This window comes from Perognathus longimembris, chromosome 28 (genome assembly GCF_023159225.1).
Source record: "Perognathus longimembris pacificus isolate PPM17 chromosome 28, ASM2315922v1, whole genome shotgun sequence".
Classification (NCBI taxonomy): domain Eukaryota; kingdom Metazoa; phylum Chordata; class Mammalia; order Rodentia; family Heteromyidae; genus Perognathus; species Perognathus longimembris.
The window spans coordinates 71400882-71413599 of NC_063188.1; the positions used below are offsets into that span (position 1 = coordinate 71400882).

The window sequence follows — 12718 nt, forward strand, 5'->3', positions numbered from 1 at the left end:
AAAAAAACAACACAGTTAGCATATACTCTCTACTCCTTTCCCCACCCTATGTAGTGACCTTGAGGTCCAATGTACATCATGAAAAGGAGAAGGTGTTTCATTCAGGCAGGGAGAATCAGCAAGTGTACAGGCCATGAGCTGGTGTGTGCCTAGCCAGTCAGGGTAGGGGTGTGTGGAAGGAGGAAGACAGGGTGGCTGTGGTAGAGTGAGTAGAGTTAAGAGTGATAGAGATGGCATCAAAGAGGTACCATGGGGCCTAATAGGTTACAGTGAAGAGTGGCCTGAGAAGGAGCCAGCAGCTGTGGGTTGGGCAAAGTCTGAGCTTTAAACACAGACAGCCCTAAGCTCAGATATAGGCTAAGCCCAGATATTGGCTCTGCCGTTTCCCAGCCCCATGACATAAGCAAGTCATGTCACTTCTCTGAGTCTTAGCCTCAGTCTCCCTATTTGTAATGTGAGGCTGATCCTCACAGAGCTTTGGGGATGATTAAGTTCTTTGGAACTCAGTAGACAAATGCCAGGTATTATTAACCACATAGAAGCTTTTCCAATTGCCTGGTCCAACCTGCTTATTTTCCAGATGAAGAGAATGAAGCAGAGAGGGTAAATAAGTCAGCTGCCAGGCTCCTTTCTACTACATTGGTCTGCCTTCATTGTGAGGCCCCTTCAGGAGCAAAGGAAGGATGAAAGAAGATAGTGGAATTGTGGAAAGCTCTGAGAAGTGAAGGACTGAGTGAATTCAGAACCACTGCCTTCACCTCTGCTCCTCCTCCCTGAGAAGAAGGGATTACACATGCACAAAGCACATGTATATATGCACCTCTGTCAGGGATGTTAGGCCAGAGGAGTTGGCATGTTGGGAGCAGAAAGAGGAGGAAGGAGAGCCAGGGATCTTGGAAGTAAAGGAATGGGAAAGGCAGCCCTCCTTTTCTCCCTAGTTGTTTTCTTCCACCCTCTTCAGCCCAGGACTCACTCATTCCCTGGCTACACTGTAAAAGAAATAGAGATGAACAGATCAGTTTTTGGCCTCGGCTGAGAGAGACAAGATGCTGCTCTAGTTGGTTGGGGATGGGAGGATCCATCTATATCTAACCTGAGTACCAAATGACAAATGATATAAAGGGAAGGGAGGAAGAGCTTGGGAGCACATTAGTTGAAGAGTGTATGGAGGGCCCATTCCACATTCCAGTGTGATTTCTGACTAGCCGTATTATGTTATCTGGGGAAAGTCAGTCCACTATGTGGAGTCTCAACTTTTTCACTCCATAAAAGGAGTGGTGTGAGGGCTGTGGTGAGAATCCCTCTCTTCCTTTATGGAGTAAGTGGCTCAGCTCATAACGGTATAACCAACTTGAATCTTTTCAGCCCCTAAAGGAAAGGGGACTAGGGCCATGGAGCATCTTGTTGCATTTATTAAAACTTTTATCTCGGGCTGGGGATATAGCCTAGTGGCAAGAGTTCCTGCCTCGGATACACGAGGCCCTAGGTTCGATTCCCCAGCACCACATATACAGAAAACGGCCAGAAGCTGCGCTGTGGCTCAAGTGGCAGAGTGCTAGCCTTGAGCGGGAAGAAGCCAGGGACAGTGCTCAGGCCCTGAGTCCAAGGCCCAGGACTGGCCAAAAAAAAAAACAAAAAACTTTTATCTCAAGCCAGAAGCCAGTGGCTCACACTTGTAATCCTAGCTACTTGGGAGGCTGAGATTTGAGGATTGAGGTTCAAAGCCAGCCTGGGCAGGAAAGTCTGCAAGTCTCTCTAATTAACCACCGAAAAGTCAGAACTGGAGCTGTAGCTCAAGTGGTAGAGCATAACTGTGAACAAAAAAACCTCAGAGACAGCATCCAGTCCCTGTGTTCAAGCCCCAAGATTCACAGACACAGACACACATGCACATACACACATGCACATCTTTTATTTCACTTTGTAGCAGCAAGATTGCTTCTGAGTCCTCTCTCCCTAACACTAACACTGTGCTGTAGGGAGGCTGTGCTCTTTACCACTCTCTCACCCCCAAACACAACACATATTTCTGCAACTGACTGTACAGCAAGTGCTGACCTGGAAAGGCATCCCCTCAAGGAGTTGGTGAACTGGCCGCTTGCCTTTATCTATATCAGAATTTAAATAATATTTATAATCTCCTTCATCATCATAGCCATCATGAACTATAATTGAGCATCTACTATGTACCAATCATAGTACTTCTGCTCCCAAAGTACTTCCACATCATGAGTTACAGTCCTTAAGATGGCAATATATGTATAGGATATATATATATGTATATATATATATATATATGAATTCTACTCATCCAACAGGAAAAATGGTATGGTATGACATTTGCAAGGAAGTGGACGGACTTGGAAAAATTTACATTAAATGAAGTAATTCAGGCTTAGAGAGACAAAGGACTCATATTTTCTCTCATATGTAGAAGTTAGATAGAAATGATAAAGATACATATAAATATGTGCACATCCACATTCAAATATACACAAATATGTTAACTAAAGTATAGTATATGCAGGGAGAATTCTAAGGTATAACTCCTTTGAACAACTAACTTACAGTTTAACAAAATGGGTACCAGGAAGCTGGAACATGTGTTGTTGTCGAGGGGTAAGGCCAAGGTAAGGCATATAGACAAATGGAGAGAGGAGGGTGGGCAATACAGTCGTAATATTCAATGTATATATGTGAAAATGGAACTAGGTAAACTGAGGGGAAGTGGTGGGGTTGGGAGGAAAGAGCTCCAAATCCTGTGGCACAGGAAGTAGCCAGTTCTCCTCACTGTGGAATGACTCATGAGTTTGAAGGACATAGCATCATATGACCGTCAATGGAGAAGGCAGCTCCTCAAGGATGTATCACTCTTTATGCATGTAGAATATTATGTAGGAACAATCATCAATCAAGTACCATCCTTACAACTCAGGGCTCTTCAGTGGCCCATGCCCTGCAATAAGGTGTATTTGACTCCTAATTCATGAAGCTGGACCTCTTTCCTCATGGAAGGCAGTATAGACTGGTACAAAGAATGCTAGATTCTACTATGACTTACTCTTTAACTGCCAGTGTGAACTTAAGACAAGTCATATCACACTGCACCTTTCTTCCTTTCTTTCTCATGTATAAATGATGGAGCTTTATCACTTAAGTTCCCAGTAAATTTTACGCTGTAAAATACTTAATTTCTTTCTTTCTTTTTTCTTTTTTGTCAGTCCTGGGGCTTGGACTTAGGGCCTGAGCACTGTCCATGGTTTCTTTTTGCTCAAGGCTAGCACTCTGCCACTTGAGCCACAGCGCCACTTCTGGCCGTTTTCTGTATATGTGGTGCTGGGGAATTGAACCCAGGGCCTCATGTATATGAGGCAAGCACTCGTGCCACTAGGCCATATCCCCAGGCCCCTTAATTTCTTTATAACTTCAAAGTTTATTTCTTTTTTTGTTTTTGTTTTTGTACCACTCCTGTGGTTTGAACTCAGGTCTGGGAACTGTCCCAGAACGTTTCTGCTCAAGTGTAGCACTCTATCAATTGAGCCAGAGCTCCACTCCCAGTGTTTTGGTGGTTAAATGGAGAAGGGAGTCTCACAGATGTCCCTTCTCCAGGTTAGCTTTGAACTGTGGTCCTCAGATTTCAGACTTCTGAGTGGCTAAGACTATAGGTATGAGTGACCAGCACCTGTTTACATGTAAAAACAGACTCAAAGACCGCCCCGCCCCAAACTGTCATCCACATCCATTATATCATCCATGTCTGTGGTAGAAGAAATCAATATTTCCTACTACTCATCAGAGGTGTGTGTGTGTGCGTGCGTGTGTGTGTGTGTGTGTGTGTGTGTGTGTGTGTGTATGTGTATGATGTCCCTTAGCTTTTTCACTCAGGGCTACCACTCTACCACTTGAAGCACAGCTCTGCTTGTGTTTTTTGGTGGTTAATTGAAGACCAGTATCTTAGATGTTTCTATTTAGCTGGCTTTGAACTGCGATCCTTAGATCTCAGCCTCCTGAGTAGCAGGATTACGGGCATGAGCCACTGGTGCCTGGTTCCCATAGGCTTCTTTTAATGAAAATCCACTCAGTACCTCCAGATTCTCAAAAGACTTGGACGTGTCAATTCCCATCCTCAATAGTGATACATATTAGTAACTAATTAAAACCTATGAGCACAGTGACCACACTTTCTGAACCAAAACTTGAGCAGGTAATCTGACCAATTAAATATAATTTCATGTATACATAGAATACAGAATTCTATGTATTTTGATATTGAAGCTTCTAAGTACAGGAGGCAATCTGGAAGGTGGAGTAAATGGCAGACTATAAAGAGCGTAGGAACATTTAGGGGGAATTCTGAAGACATCAGAGTGGTTCTCAAAGCAACATTAAAATAATGGAAGTCAAATCCACAAAATATTGTTTGAAAAAGAGAAGAGAAGGGGTTAAAGGAATAGAATAGAAAGGGTAAACTTGTTCAACGCACAGTGTATACACCTATGGAATTATCACCATGAAATCCCCTTGTAACGCTATTAATGTACATTGGGAGAAAAGAAGAAAAACAATGGAGGCTCTCTAGTTTCCACACTGGAGTTTCTGTCCTTGCCTCTGGGATGGATTCTCTGCCTCTGGTTTTGATCTTCTCAGCCAAGTACAATAAGCAGTAACTAGGAACAATACGGTGCCTCTCCCCAAGAACCTGAAATTTGATCAACAAGGTTGTCCTCTGACAACAAGTTTTATTCAGAAAGCTAAAGTAATTAAACAAACACAAAATGCATCCAAAACATGCAGAGTCACCTGACTCTAGCCAGGTTTTAAATAATGTATTTAAAAATCATGGGCCCAGGTCTGGAGATGCAATTCTGTAGTATAGCATTTACCTAGCAAGTTGCCAGGCCCTGGTTTCTATCCCCAGCACTGCAAAACAAAGAGGGAAAAACCCACGTGCCCAACAACAGAGAGATAACACACCAATGGAGGTAGATTTTTCAAACTTGTATGCATGCGTGTGTGTGTGTGTGTATGTACGTATGTATGTATGAACGTATGTATTTTGGTGTCAGTACTGAAGCTTGAACTCAAGGCCTGAGCACTGTCTCTTAGCTTTTTCACTCAAGGCTGGTGCTCTGCCGCTTGAGCCACAGCTCCACTTTCAGATTTTTGGGGATTAATTGGAGTAAGAGTCTCATGGACTTTCCTGATCAGTCTTGTTTGGAACTTCGATCCTCAGATCTCAGCCTCTAGAGTAGCTTGAATTACAGGCATGAGTCACTGGTGCCCAGCTCAGATTTTTCAAAGTAAGACATGAAGGGCAACTGTGACTAGGCTCCTCCTAGGAGTATTCTGAGGACACATGGGTGGGTGCTCTGGCCCAGGGATCATTCAGGACTCCCTAAATGTCAAATGTTTCCCTTCTGGATGTCATCTTGCATAACTGCAAGTATCGTCAATGGACAACTCCTTTCTCACACTGACTACTAAAGGAACATTCGAAAGCAGAAATCAGTTGATGCATTTCTCCTGCTTGGAATATTCAGTAGTTTCCCTGTGAACCTCCCTGTCAATCAGAGCCCAACTCTAAAAATCCTAGATCTCACCTCACCATCCCAGCTATCATTTGAGAACATTTAGTCTTTGCTATCTAGAACACGGTCTGCCCAGCTTTATGATTTTTAAATGATTTTTATTTTTTATTGACTATGTGAATATGGTTTAAAAAGACAAATTATAAAATGAACTTAATAAAAACAAGTTGCTTTTAAACTCTCACGTGTTTTTTTCTGTCTTAAGCTACATATATGTATGTATGTATATATAACATATTTTTCCTTAAGTTATATATGTATGTTTGTGTATATATATATGTATATATATATAATTTTTTGTGTTTATCCTAGGGCTTGAACTCAGGGCCTGGGTGCTGTCCATGAGCTTCTTTTGCTCAAGGCTAGTGCTCCCCTTTGAACCACAGCTCCACTTCTGGCTTTTTTGGTAGTTAACTGGATATCATTCTCTCACAGACTTTCTTGACTGGGCTGGCCTCAAACTATAATCCTTAGACCTTAGCCTGAGTAGATAGGATTAAGTCAAGGGTCACTGGTCACTGGTCACCCTGAGTCACTGGTGTCCAGTTAATAGATAAATATAGATATAGATATATAGGAAATCAATTTCAAGCCTGGCACATACTAGGTAAGTGTTCCACCACTGAGTTATACCACCAGACAATGTTTTTGTTTGTGAGTGCCTATCCTAGGGCTTGAACTATGAGCCTGGGCACTGTCCCTGAGCATTTTTTCTTCCCCCTCAAGGTTAGCGTTGTATCACTTGAGTCACAGCTCCATTTCTGGCTTTTTGGTACTTAATTGGAGATAAGAATGTCATGGCCCGGTGCTGGTGGCTCATGCCTGTAATCCTACCTACTCAGAAGGCTGAGATCTGAGGATCACCATTCAAAGCCAGCTGGGGAAGGAAAGCCTAGGGATTCTTATCTCCAATTAACTATCAGAAAACCAGAAGTGACACTGTGGTCCAAAGTGGTAGAGTGCTAGCCTTGAGCAAAAAGAGCTCAGGGACAGCCCCCAAATTTAAGCTCCATGGCGATGATGATGATGATGATGATGATGATGATGATGATGATAAAGAAAATGAGTCATAGACATTCCTGCTCAGGCTAGCTTCAAAGCATGATCCTCAGATCTCAGCTTTCTGCATACCTAGGATTGCAGGTATGAGCCACCAGTGTCTGGCATCACTGGACAACTTTTTTATTTGTAAAGTAACATTCATATCAATAATCTATTTTTGACATTGTCTTGTCTGTCTTTTGTTTTTCTAAGATGTTGCCTTGGACTCAAGTAATCTTCCTGTCTCAGCCTGCCAGGTACCTGCAACTCCACACACATGCCTTTATGCTCAGTTTGTATGTCCTGTTTCTTTCTTGGTTCCCGTCTGGGGTGCAGGGGATGGAACTCAGGGTCTCATGGATGTTAGCCAAACACTCTATCACTGAGAATAATCCCCAGCTATTACGCATCCTTTTCTACAGTTTTTAAACCAAGGTCATACATGTGTATGTAATTTCAAGTCACATGGTTCTGCAGGGATTATTAAGAAAATACAAATACCTGCCTGATCCCTCTCCACCTCAATTCTCACTTTCAAAGGCAACTTCTCCATTCTCCTCATTGCTTTTCAGGACTTAGGTCCTCATTTCTAAAGAACACATGTATGCTTCTATTTCTTGATTTGCTTTGTTAGTTTTCTCCATTATGTCCTGAATTCCTTCTATGTACACTACCACCACCACTACCAGTGTTTAATCACAGGTTTTACACACATTATTACACTCTGCCCATGTCCTATCACGCCAGGAGGCACTCAGGTATGTATTCTCCTTTCCTTCCACCATTAGAGTTCTATCAGAAACTGGATTAAATCAGTGTTAGTGGTTTCCATTATGTTACTGCATGAATACAAATACAGGTTGGTGTGTTGGTACACCCAGTCTTCTCTGAAGTGCTTAGGACCAAAAGTGTTCTAGAATTTAGAGATTTTTTCAGATTTTAGAATATTTGCACATACACAAGGAGAAAACTTAGGGATGATACCTAAGTCTAAATAAGAACCTCATTTATGTCTCATGTATACCTTATACACATCACCTGAATGTAAACTTATACAATCTTTTGAATAATTTTGTACATGAAACAAACCCTGAACTCTTTTTTTCTCAAGGCTACTGCTCTACCACTTTGAGCCACAGCTCTACTTCTGAAACAAAGTTTTGTAGGGTGCAATTTTTCATTTGTGGCACTGTATCAGCATTCAGTTTTGAGTTTTGTAGTATTTTGGATTTGAGACCTCTGAAAGTCTCAAAGGAGACTCAATCAGTAATGGACAAATCAAATCATACATAACTACATTTCCATGGGTTCAATCCCCAGCACTACATAAAGCAAAAATGAACGAACAAACAAACAAAAAAATCCCACTTGGTTTTGGTATTATTACATTCTTACTTTCCTATAAATTTCTGTTCCTATATAATTTTTTCCCTTCTGTGGTGATAAGGGTTGTAACTTTATTTTTCTCTGGTATTGACTACCATTATTTTTTGTTCACTTAATTTTCTTCACAGAAATGATCAATCCCTCTCCAAGCTGTCAGAAGTGCAATTCTCCTCTCAACATGTTTTGACATATAAGGTAATTCATCAGATGATTTTTTTTCCTTTAGAGACATCTGTCCTCCTGCTGAGATCTAGACTGCCAGGCTGCCAAGGTGTTGCCCTAAGACCTTCTCTTTTTTCCATCATCTAGGGAATCCCTTCTTCGGTACTGGATTTCCTGTTTCCTTGATTCTGTGCATTTTTTCTAAGTTTATGTCCACATTTTACCCTAGTACATCTTCTAGTGTTTCCTAAGAGGCATAAGTCATAAAATCGCTAGATATTCCCTTTTTGAAAATGTCTTTATCATATGTCACTCTTGATTGATAATTCAAGTGCAGATATTGATTGATAACTGATAAGTACAGACTTCTAGGCTGGAAATTATTTCCCTTCAGAATACTGAGAAAACTGTGCCATCATTTCCGAGCTTCCAGGGCTGCTGTTGAGAACTCTAATGCCAGTCCTGGGTCTTGGACTCAGGGCCGAAGTACTGTCCCTGGCTTCTTTTTGCTCAAGGCTACCACTCCACCTCTTGAGCCACAGCGCCTCTTTTGGCCTTTTCTGTTTATGTGGTGCTGAGGAATTGAACCCAGGGCTTCATGCTTGCTAGGCAAGCACTCTACCACTAAGCCACATTCCCAACCCTCTAATGCTATTCTTTATCTTGATCCTTTGTACATGATGTCTTTTTTCTTCCAAAATCTTTTAGGATCTCTTGAATCCCTGGTATTCTGAAATGTTATCATGGCATAACTTGATGTGGGCCTTTATGCTTCTGGGTACTCACTATGAGAACTCATTCTTTCAGTTCTACAAAACATTCTTGTATTAATGTCATTGAGAACTTTCTTCCTGTTGTTTCTTCTATTTTCTTTCTAGCCTTTCCATTTACTTCTCTGTATTTATTCCCCCCCCCCCCAATTGAGAAATGTGTCTCTCATTTATTTCTTCTATTTTCTATTTCTGGAATTCCTATTGTTAGTTGGAAGAGTTTCTCAATCAGTGTTTCTGTTGTCCTGCTCTTCATCTCATTCTGCTTCTCCTCACGTCACATGTGTGTGCATGTGTGACGTGCACATGCATGCATGTGCTAGTGCTGTGGCTAGAACTCAGAGCCTTGCCCTCTTACTTAGCTTTTTCACTCATCACAGGCTCTCTACCACTTGAGTCATGCCCCCATTTCCAGCATTTTGCTGGTTAATTGGTAGTAACAGTCTCTTGTATTTGTTGTGTAGAGCTGGCTTCAAACCTAGATCATTCAATCTCAGCTTCCTGAGTAGCTGGGATGACAGGCATGAACCATCGATGCTTTTATTTTCTAATACTGCTGATGTCTTTACTTTGGCTCTTACTCTTCTTCATGTCCCAAGATTTTTTCTCCTCCCTTCATTACATCTGTGCCTTCTAAGTTTCGTTCTTCTGTCAATTTGCTGTTTCCCATCTGTCTTCCAAGTCAATGATCTTACTCATATAGCATCAGATTATATGATAATGTCTAGCCATCTGAACTTGGGATTTTTTTCTTCAAATCAAGTGTATAAATGTTTAGTTTACATAAAATAAAATATACCTAAGGGCCTTTGGATGATGATCCTTAGCAATTGATTTCCACAACATCACAAAGCTGTACAGAAGTCCTGAGGGCAGGTGAAACGTTTCAGAAAGTCCCTAGGGACTCCTATAGGGAGTTACTTAGCTGAAAGCTTGTTCTTTTCTTGGGAGACATACACAAATATCATCTTCTGAGGTTTTCTTTCTGCATTTTCTGTTTCGTCAGGAAAGAGCCAGTGTGTGTGTGTGTGTGTGTGCGTGTGTGTGTGTGTGCGTGCACACACACATGTACACACACGCACACACACACATGCCTGCTGGTACTAGGGCTTTGAATTCAGGGCCTCTCATTCTCACTTGGCTTCCTTTATTTGTTTTTTGGTTGGTCGTGGGGCTTGAACTCTGGGCTTGGGTGCTGTCCCTAAGTTCCTCAACTCAAAGCTAGTACTCTACCACTTGAGCCACAAAGCCACTTCCAGTTTTCTGGTGGTTAATTGGAGATAAGAGTCTCACAGACTTTCCTGCCCAGGTTGGCTTTGAACTGTGATCCTCAGATCTCAGTCTCCTGAGTAGCTAGGGTTACAGCTATCAGTGCCACTGGCACCTGGCCATCACTTGGCTACTACTTGAAGCACAGCTCCACGTCTGGCTTTTTTCTGGTTAATTGGAGATAAGTTGCATGAACAAAAGCCTGTGCCAGTTCAAATCGTGATCCTCATATATCAACTTCCTAAGTAGCTAGGCTCACAGGCATGAGCCACCAGTAACTACCTGGCTCAGAGAAGAACATTTGTGTGTGTGTGTGTGTGTGTGTGTGTGTGTGTGTGTGTGTGTGTGTGTGTGTGTGTGTGTGTGTGTCAGTCCTAGTGCTTGAAATCACAGCCTGGAAGCTGTCCCTGAGCTTTTTTGCTCAAGACTAGTGCTCTGACATGTGAGCCATAGCTATACTTCTACTTCAGGATTTTTGGTGGTTAATTTCAGATAAGAGTCTCATGGATTTTCTTTCTTTGACTGGCTTTGAACCATGATCCTCGGATCTCAGCCTTCTGAGAATTTAGGATTACAGGCATGAGCCACTGGCACCTTAGCTCTCTTGTATTTGCCTGACTTGGGTATCCTGGAAATGGAATAGTGGAGGGGGTTGGGGCCATCATTTTAGGTAGCAGATTCCTTTGAGTATAAGCCCTGTTCTCCACTGCACCTGGTGTTCTCAAGCCCAAGTCCTTTTCAATTTCTCCAGACAATCAATCTTCATCTGCAGGGGGAGGCCTGGAGGAGAGGAGAGTTCTTGACTGGATGGGGCTGAAGAAGATCCAAGAGGAGAAAACCACTAACATTTCTCTGTTTTGGAATCTGTACCTCCTCTGGGTATATAGGACTTGCAGAGTATCATTGAGGTTTTCTGAGTAGAACAGTTTACTGGGGGTTAGAATCCCAGACCTTATGTGTTTCTAACTTTTTATTCCTTATCCCTTCCTTTAGGGGAGTTTGGGGAAACAATCAAGACAATGAAGTTTATTCAATTCATTAACTGGAAGCTCCCTTTTACAAACATTCTAGCCAACTCATTTTCATCCCCCATGATTCATTTGGGTACCACTTCTTCCAGGAAGCTTATGTTCACATCCCTAGGCTGGGTTGGGAGCCCCTCCTCTACTCTCCCACAGTATATTTTTCTTGCCTCCTGCTCATCCCTGATCAAAATGTTCTGAAATGATCCCTTTCAAACACTCCTGATGCTCGTGGCAGGCTCAGAACTAGCTCCTGGTAGTCCTGCATTGTGTTTCATTTCTGTCTATGACCCCAGTTCCTACGGTCTGGTTTACAGAAGCGCAGAGTAAAAAGTACATGGTGGTGGATGAATGAATAAATGAATGACTATAAAAATGAGTCAGACTCAGCCATAGAGACCATTCAGAAAGGGAAATAAGCTGGGTACAATAGCTCCTATGTAAGATCAGCAGAAGAGTGGGTTCTGCTCCCATGCCTTCCATGCAGAGGATGATTAAGTACAGCATAATACATCAGTTGCCACTAAAAATGATGGCAATAAAGAATATGCAGTTACATGGGGTAAATGTGCAAATGAAAAATTGTATATGCAAAAGCATTTCAGCTACATGAAGAACATGCAGAGAATGAGGGAAACTGCCCAACTGTTCAGTGTGGCTCCCTCTGTGTGTTGTATTGTCTTTCTTCTGTACCTGTTCAAGATTTCCTAAATGTTCTAATGTAAGGAATGCACCCAAGGTACAATTTATTTTGTAAAGTTATTCATGAATGAAGATAAGCAACCTGAGAGTGGCATGAACAAAATTCTGTGAAAAATACCCTAAGCACCTGTGTGCCTGTCCACTAGGGTTTTCCTATGAAGGTTCTGGTTTTCAATGGCCAAGGATCTTGAAAGCCTAGACCTACACCATGTCACACACGCCCCCTCCCCCCGCGCAATGTAAAACAAGAATTAGCTCAAGAACCTAAAGGAAGAGGATCTTGGACTCCAATCTATCACAACAGAATTATTAGCCCCCTACACAGGGCCTCCCATTTGAGGGGTTCCTTGTCATAATCCAAAGTATCTGTGTGGTTAAGGAGCCATGTCCATAAGGGGCTTTGATTCTATTCCACAAATCAGGTACCCAGGGCCCCAGAATTCCCTGCCCAAATTTCTTGAGTTTACTTTTAAGGATTGTGTTGTATTATTACCCAGACTCATCTACTAGGCCCAAAGGCTGTCAAAAAGGGAAAGGGAGATAGATGGGGATGAATATGAGCAAGGTTCCATGAAACCTACAGGTGAAAAGTGAAGTGGGGAAGGCCAAGGGTTTCAATTCAACTGAACCTTGTCTGGGTTCTGCAAACACAGAGGCAAGCAAATTCAAAAGATCCCTAGGCCTCAGAGTTTACAGAAGGTCTAGCCTTGAGTATGGGACAGATCTGGGTTCAAATCCATTTGTTGGTTGTGCCATTGTAGGCAAGTCCATTTCCCTT

At 42.2% G+C, this 12718-nt stretch overlaps 1 protein-coding gene across 3 annotated transcripts in view; it reads right to left on the bottom strand.

Annotated features, from left to right (window-relative positions):
- Iqsec2 (IQ motif and Sec7 domain ArfGEF 2) overlaps positions 1 to 12718 on the bottom strand; it is a 103388-nt gene that overhangs the window by 68977 nt on the left and 21693 nt on the right. The window lies entirely within an intron of this gene.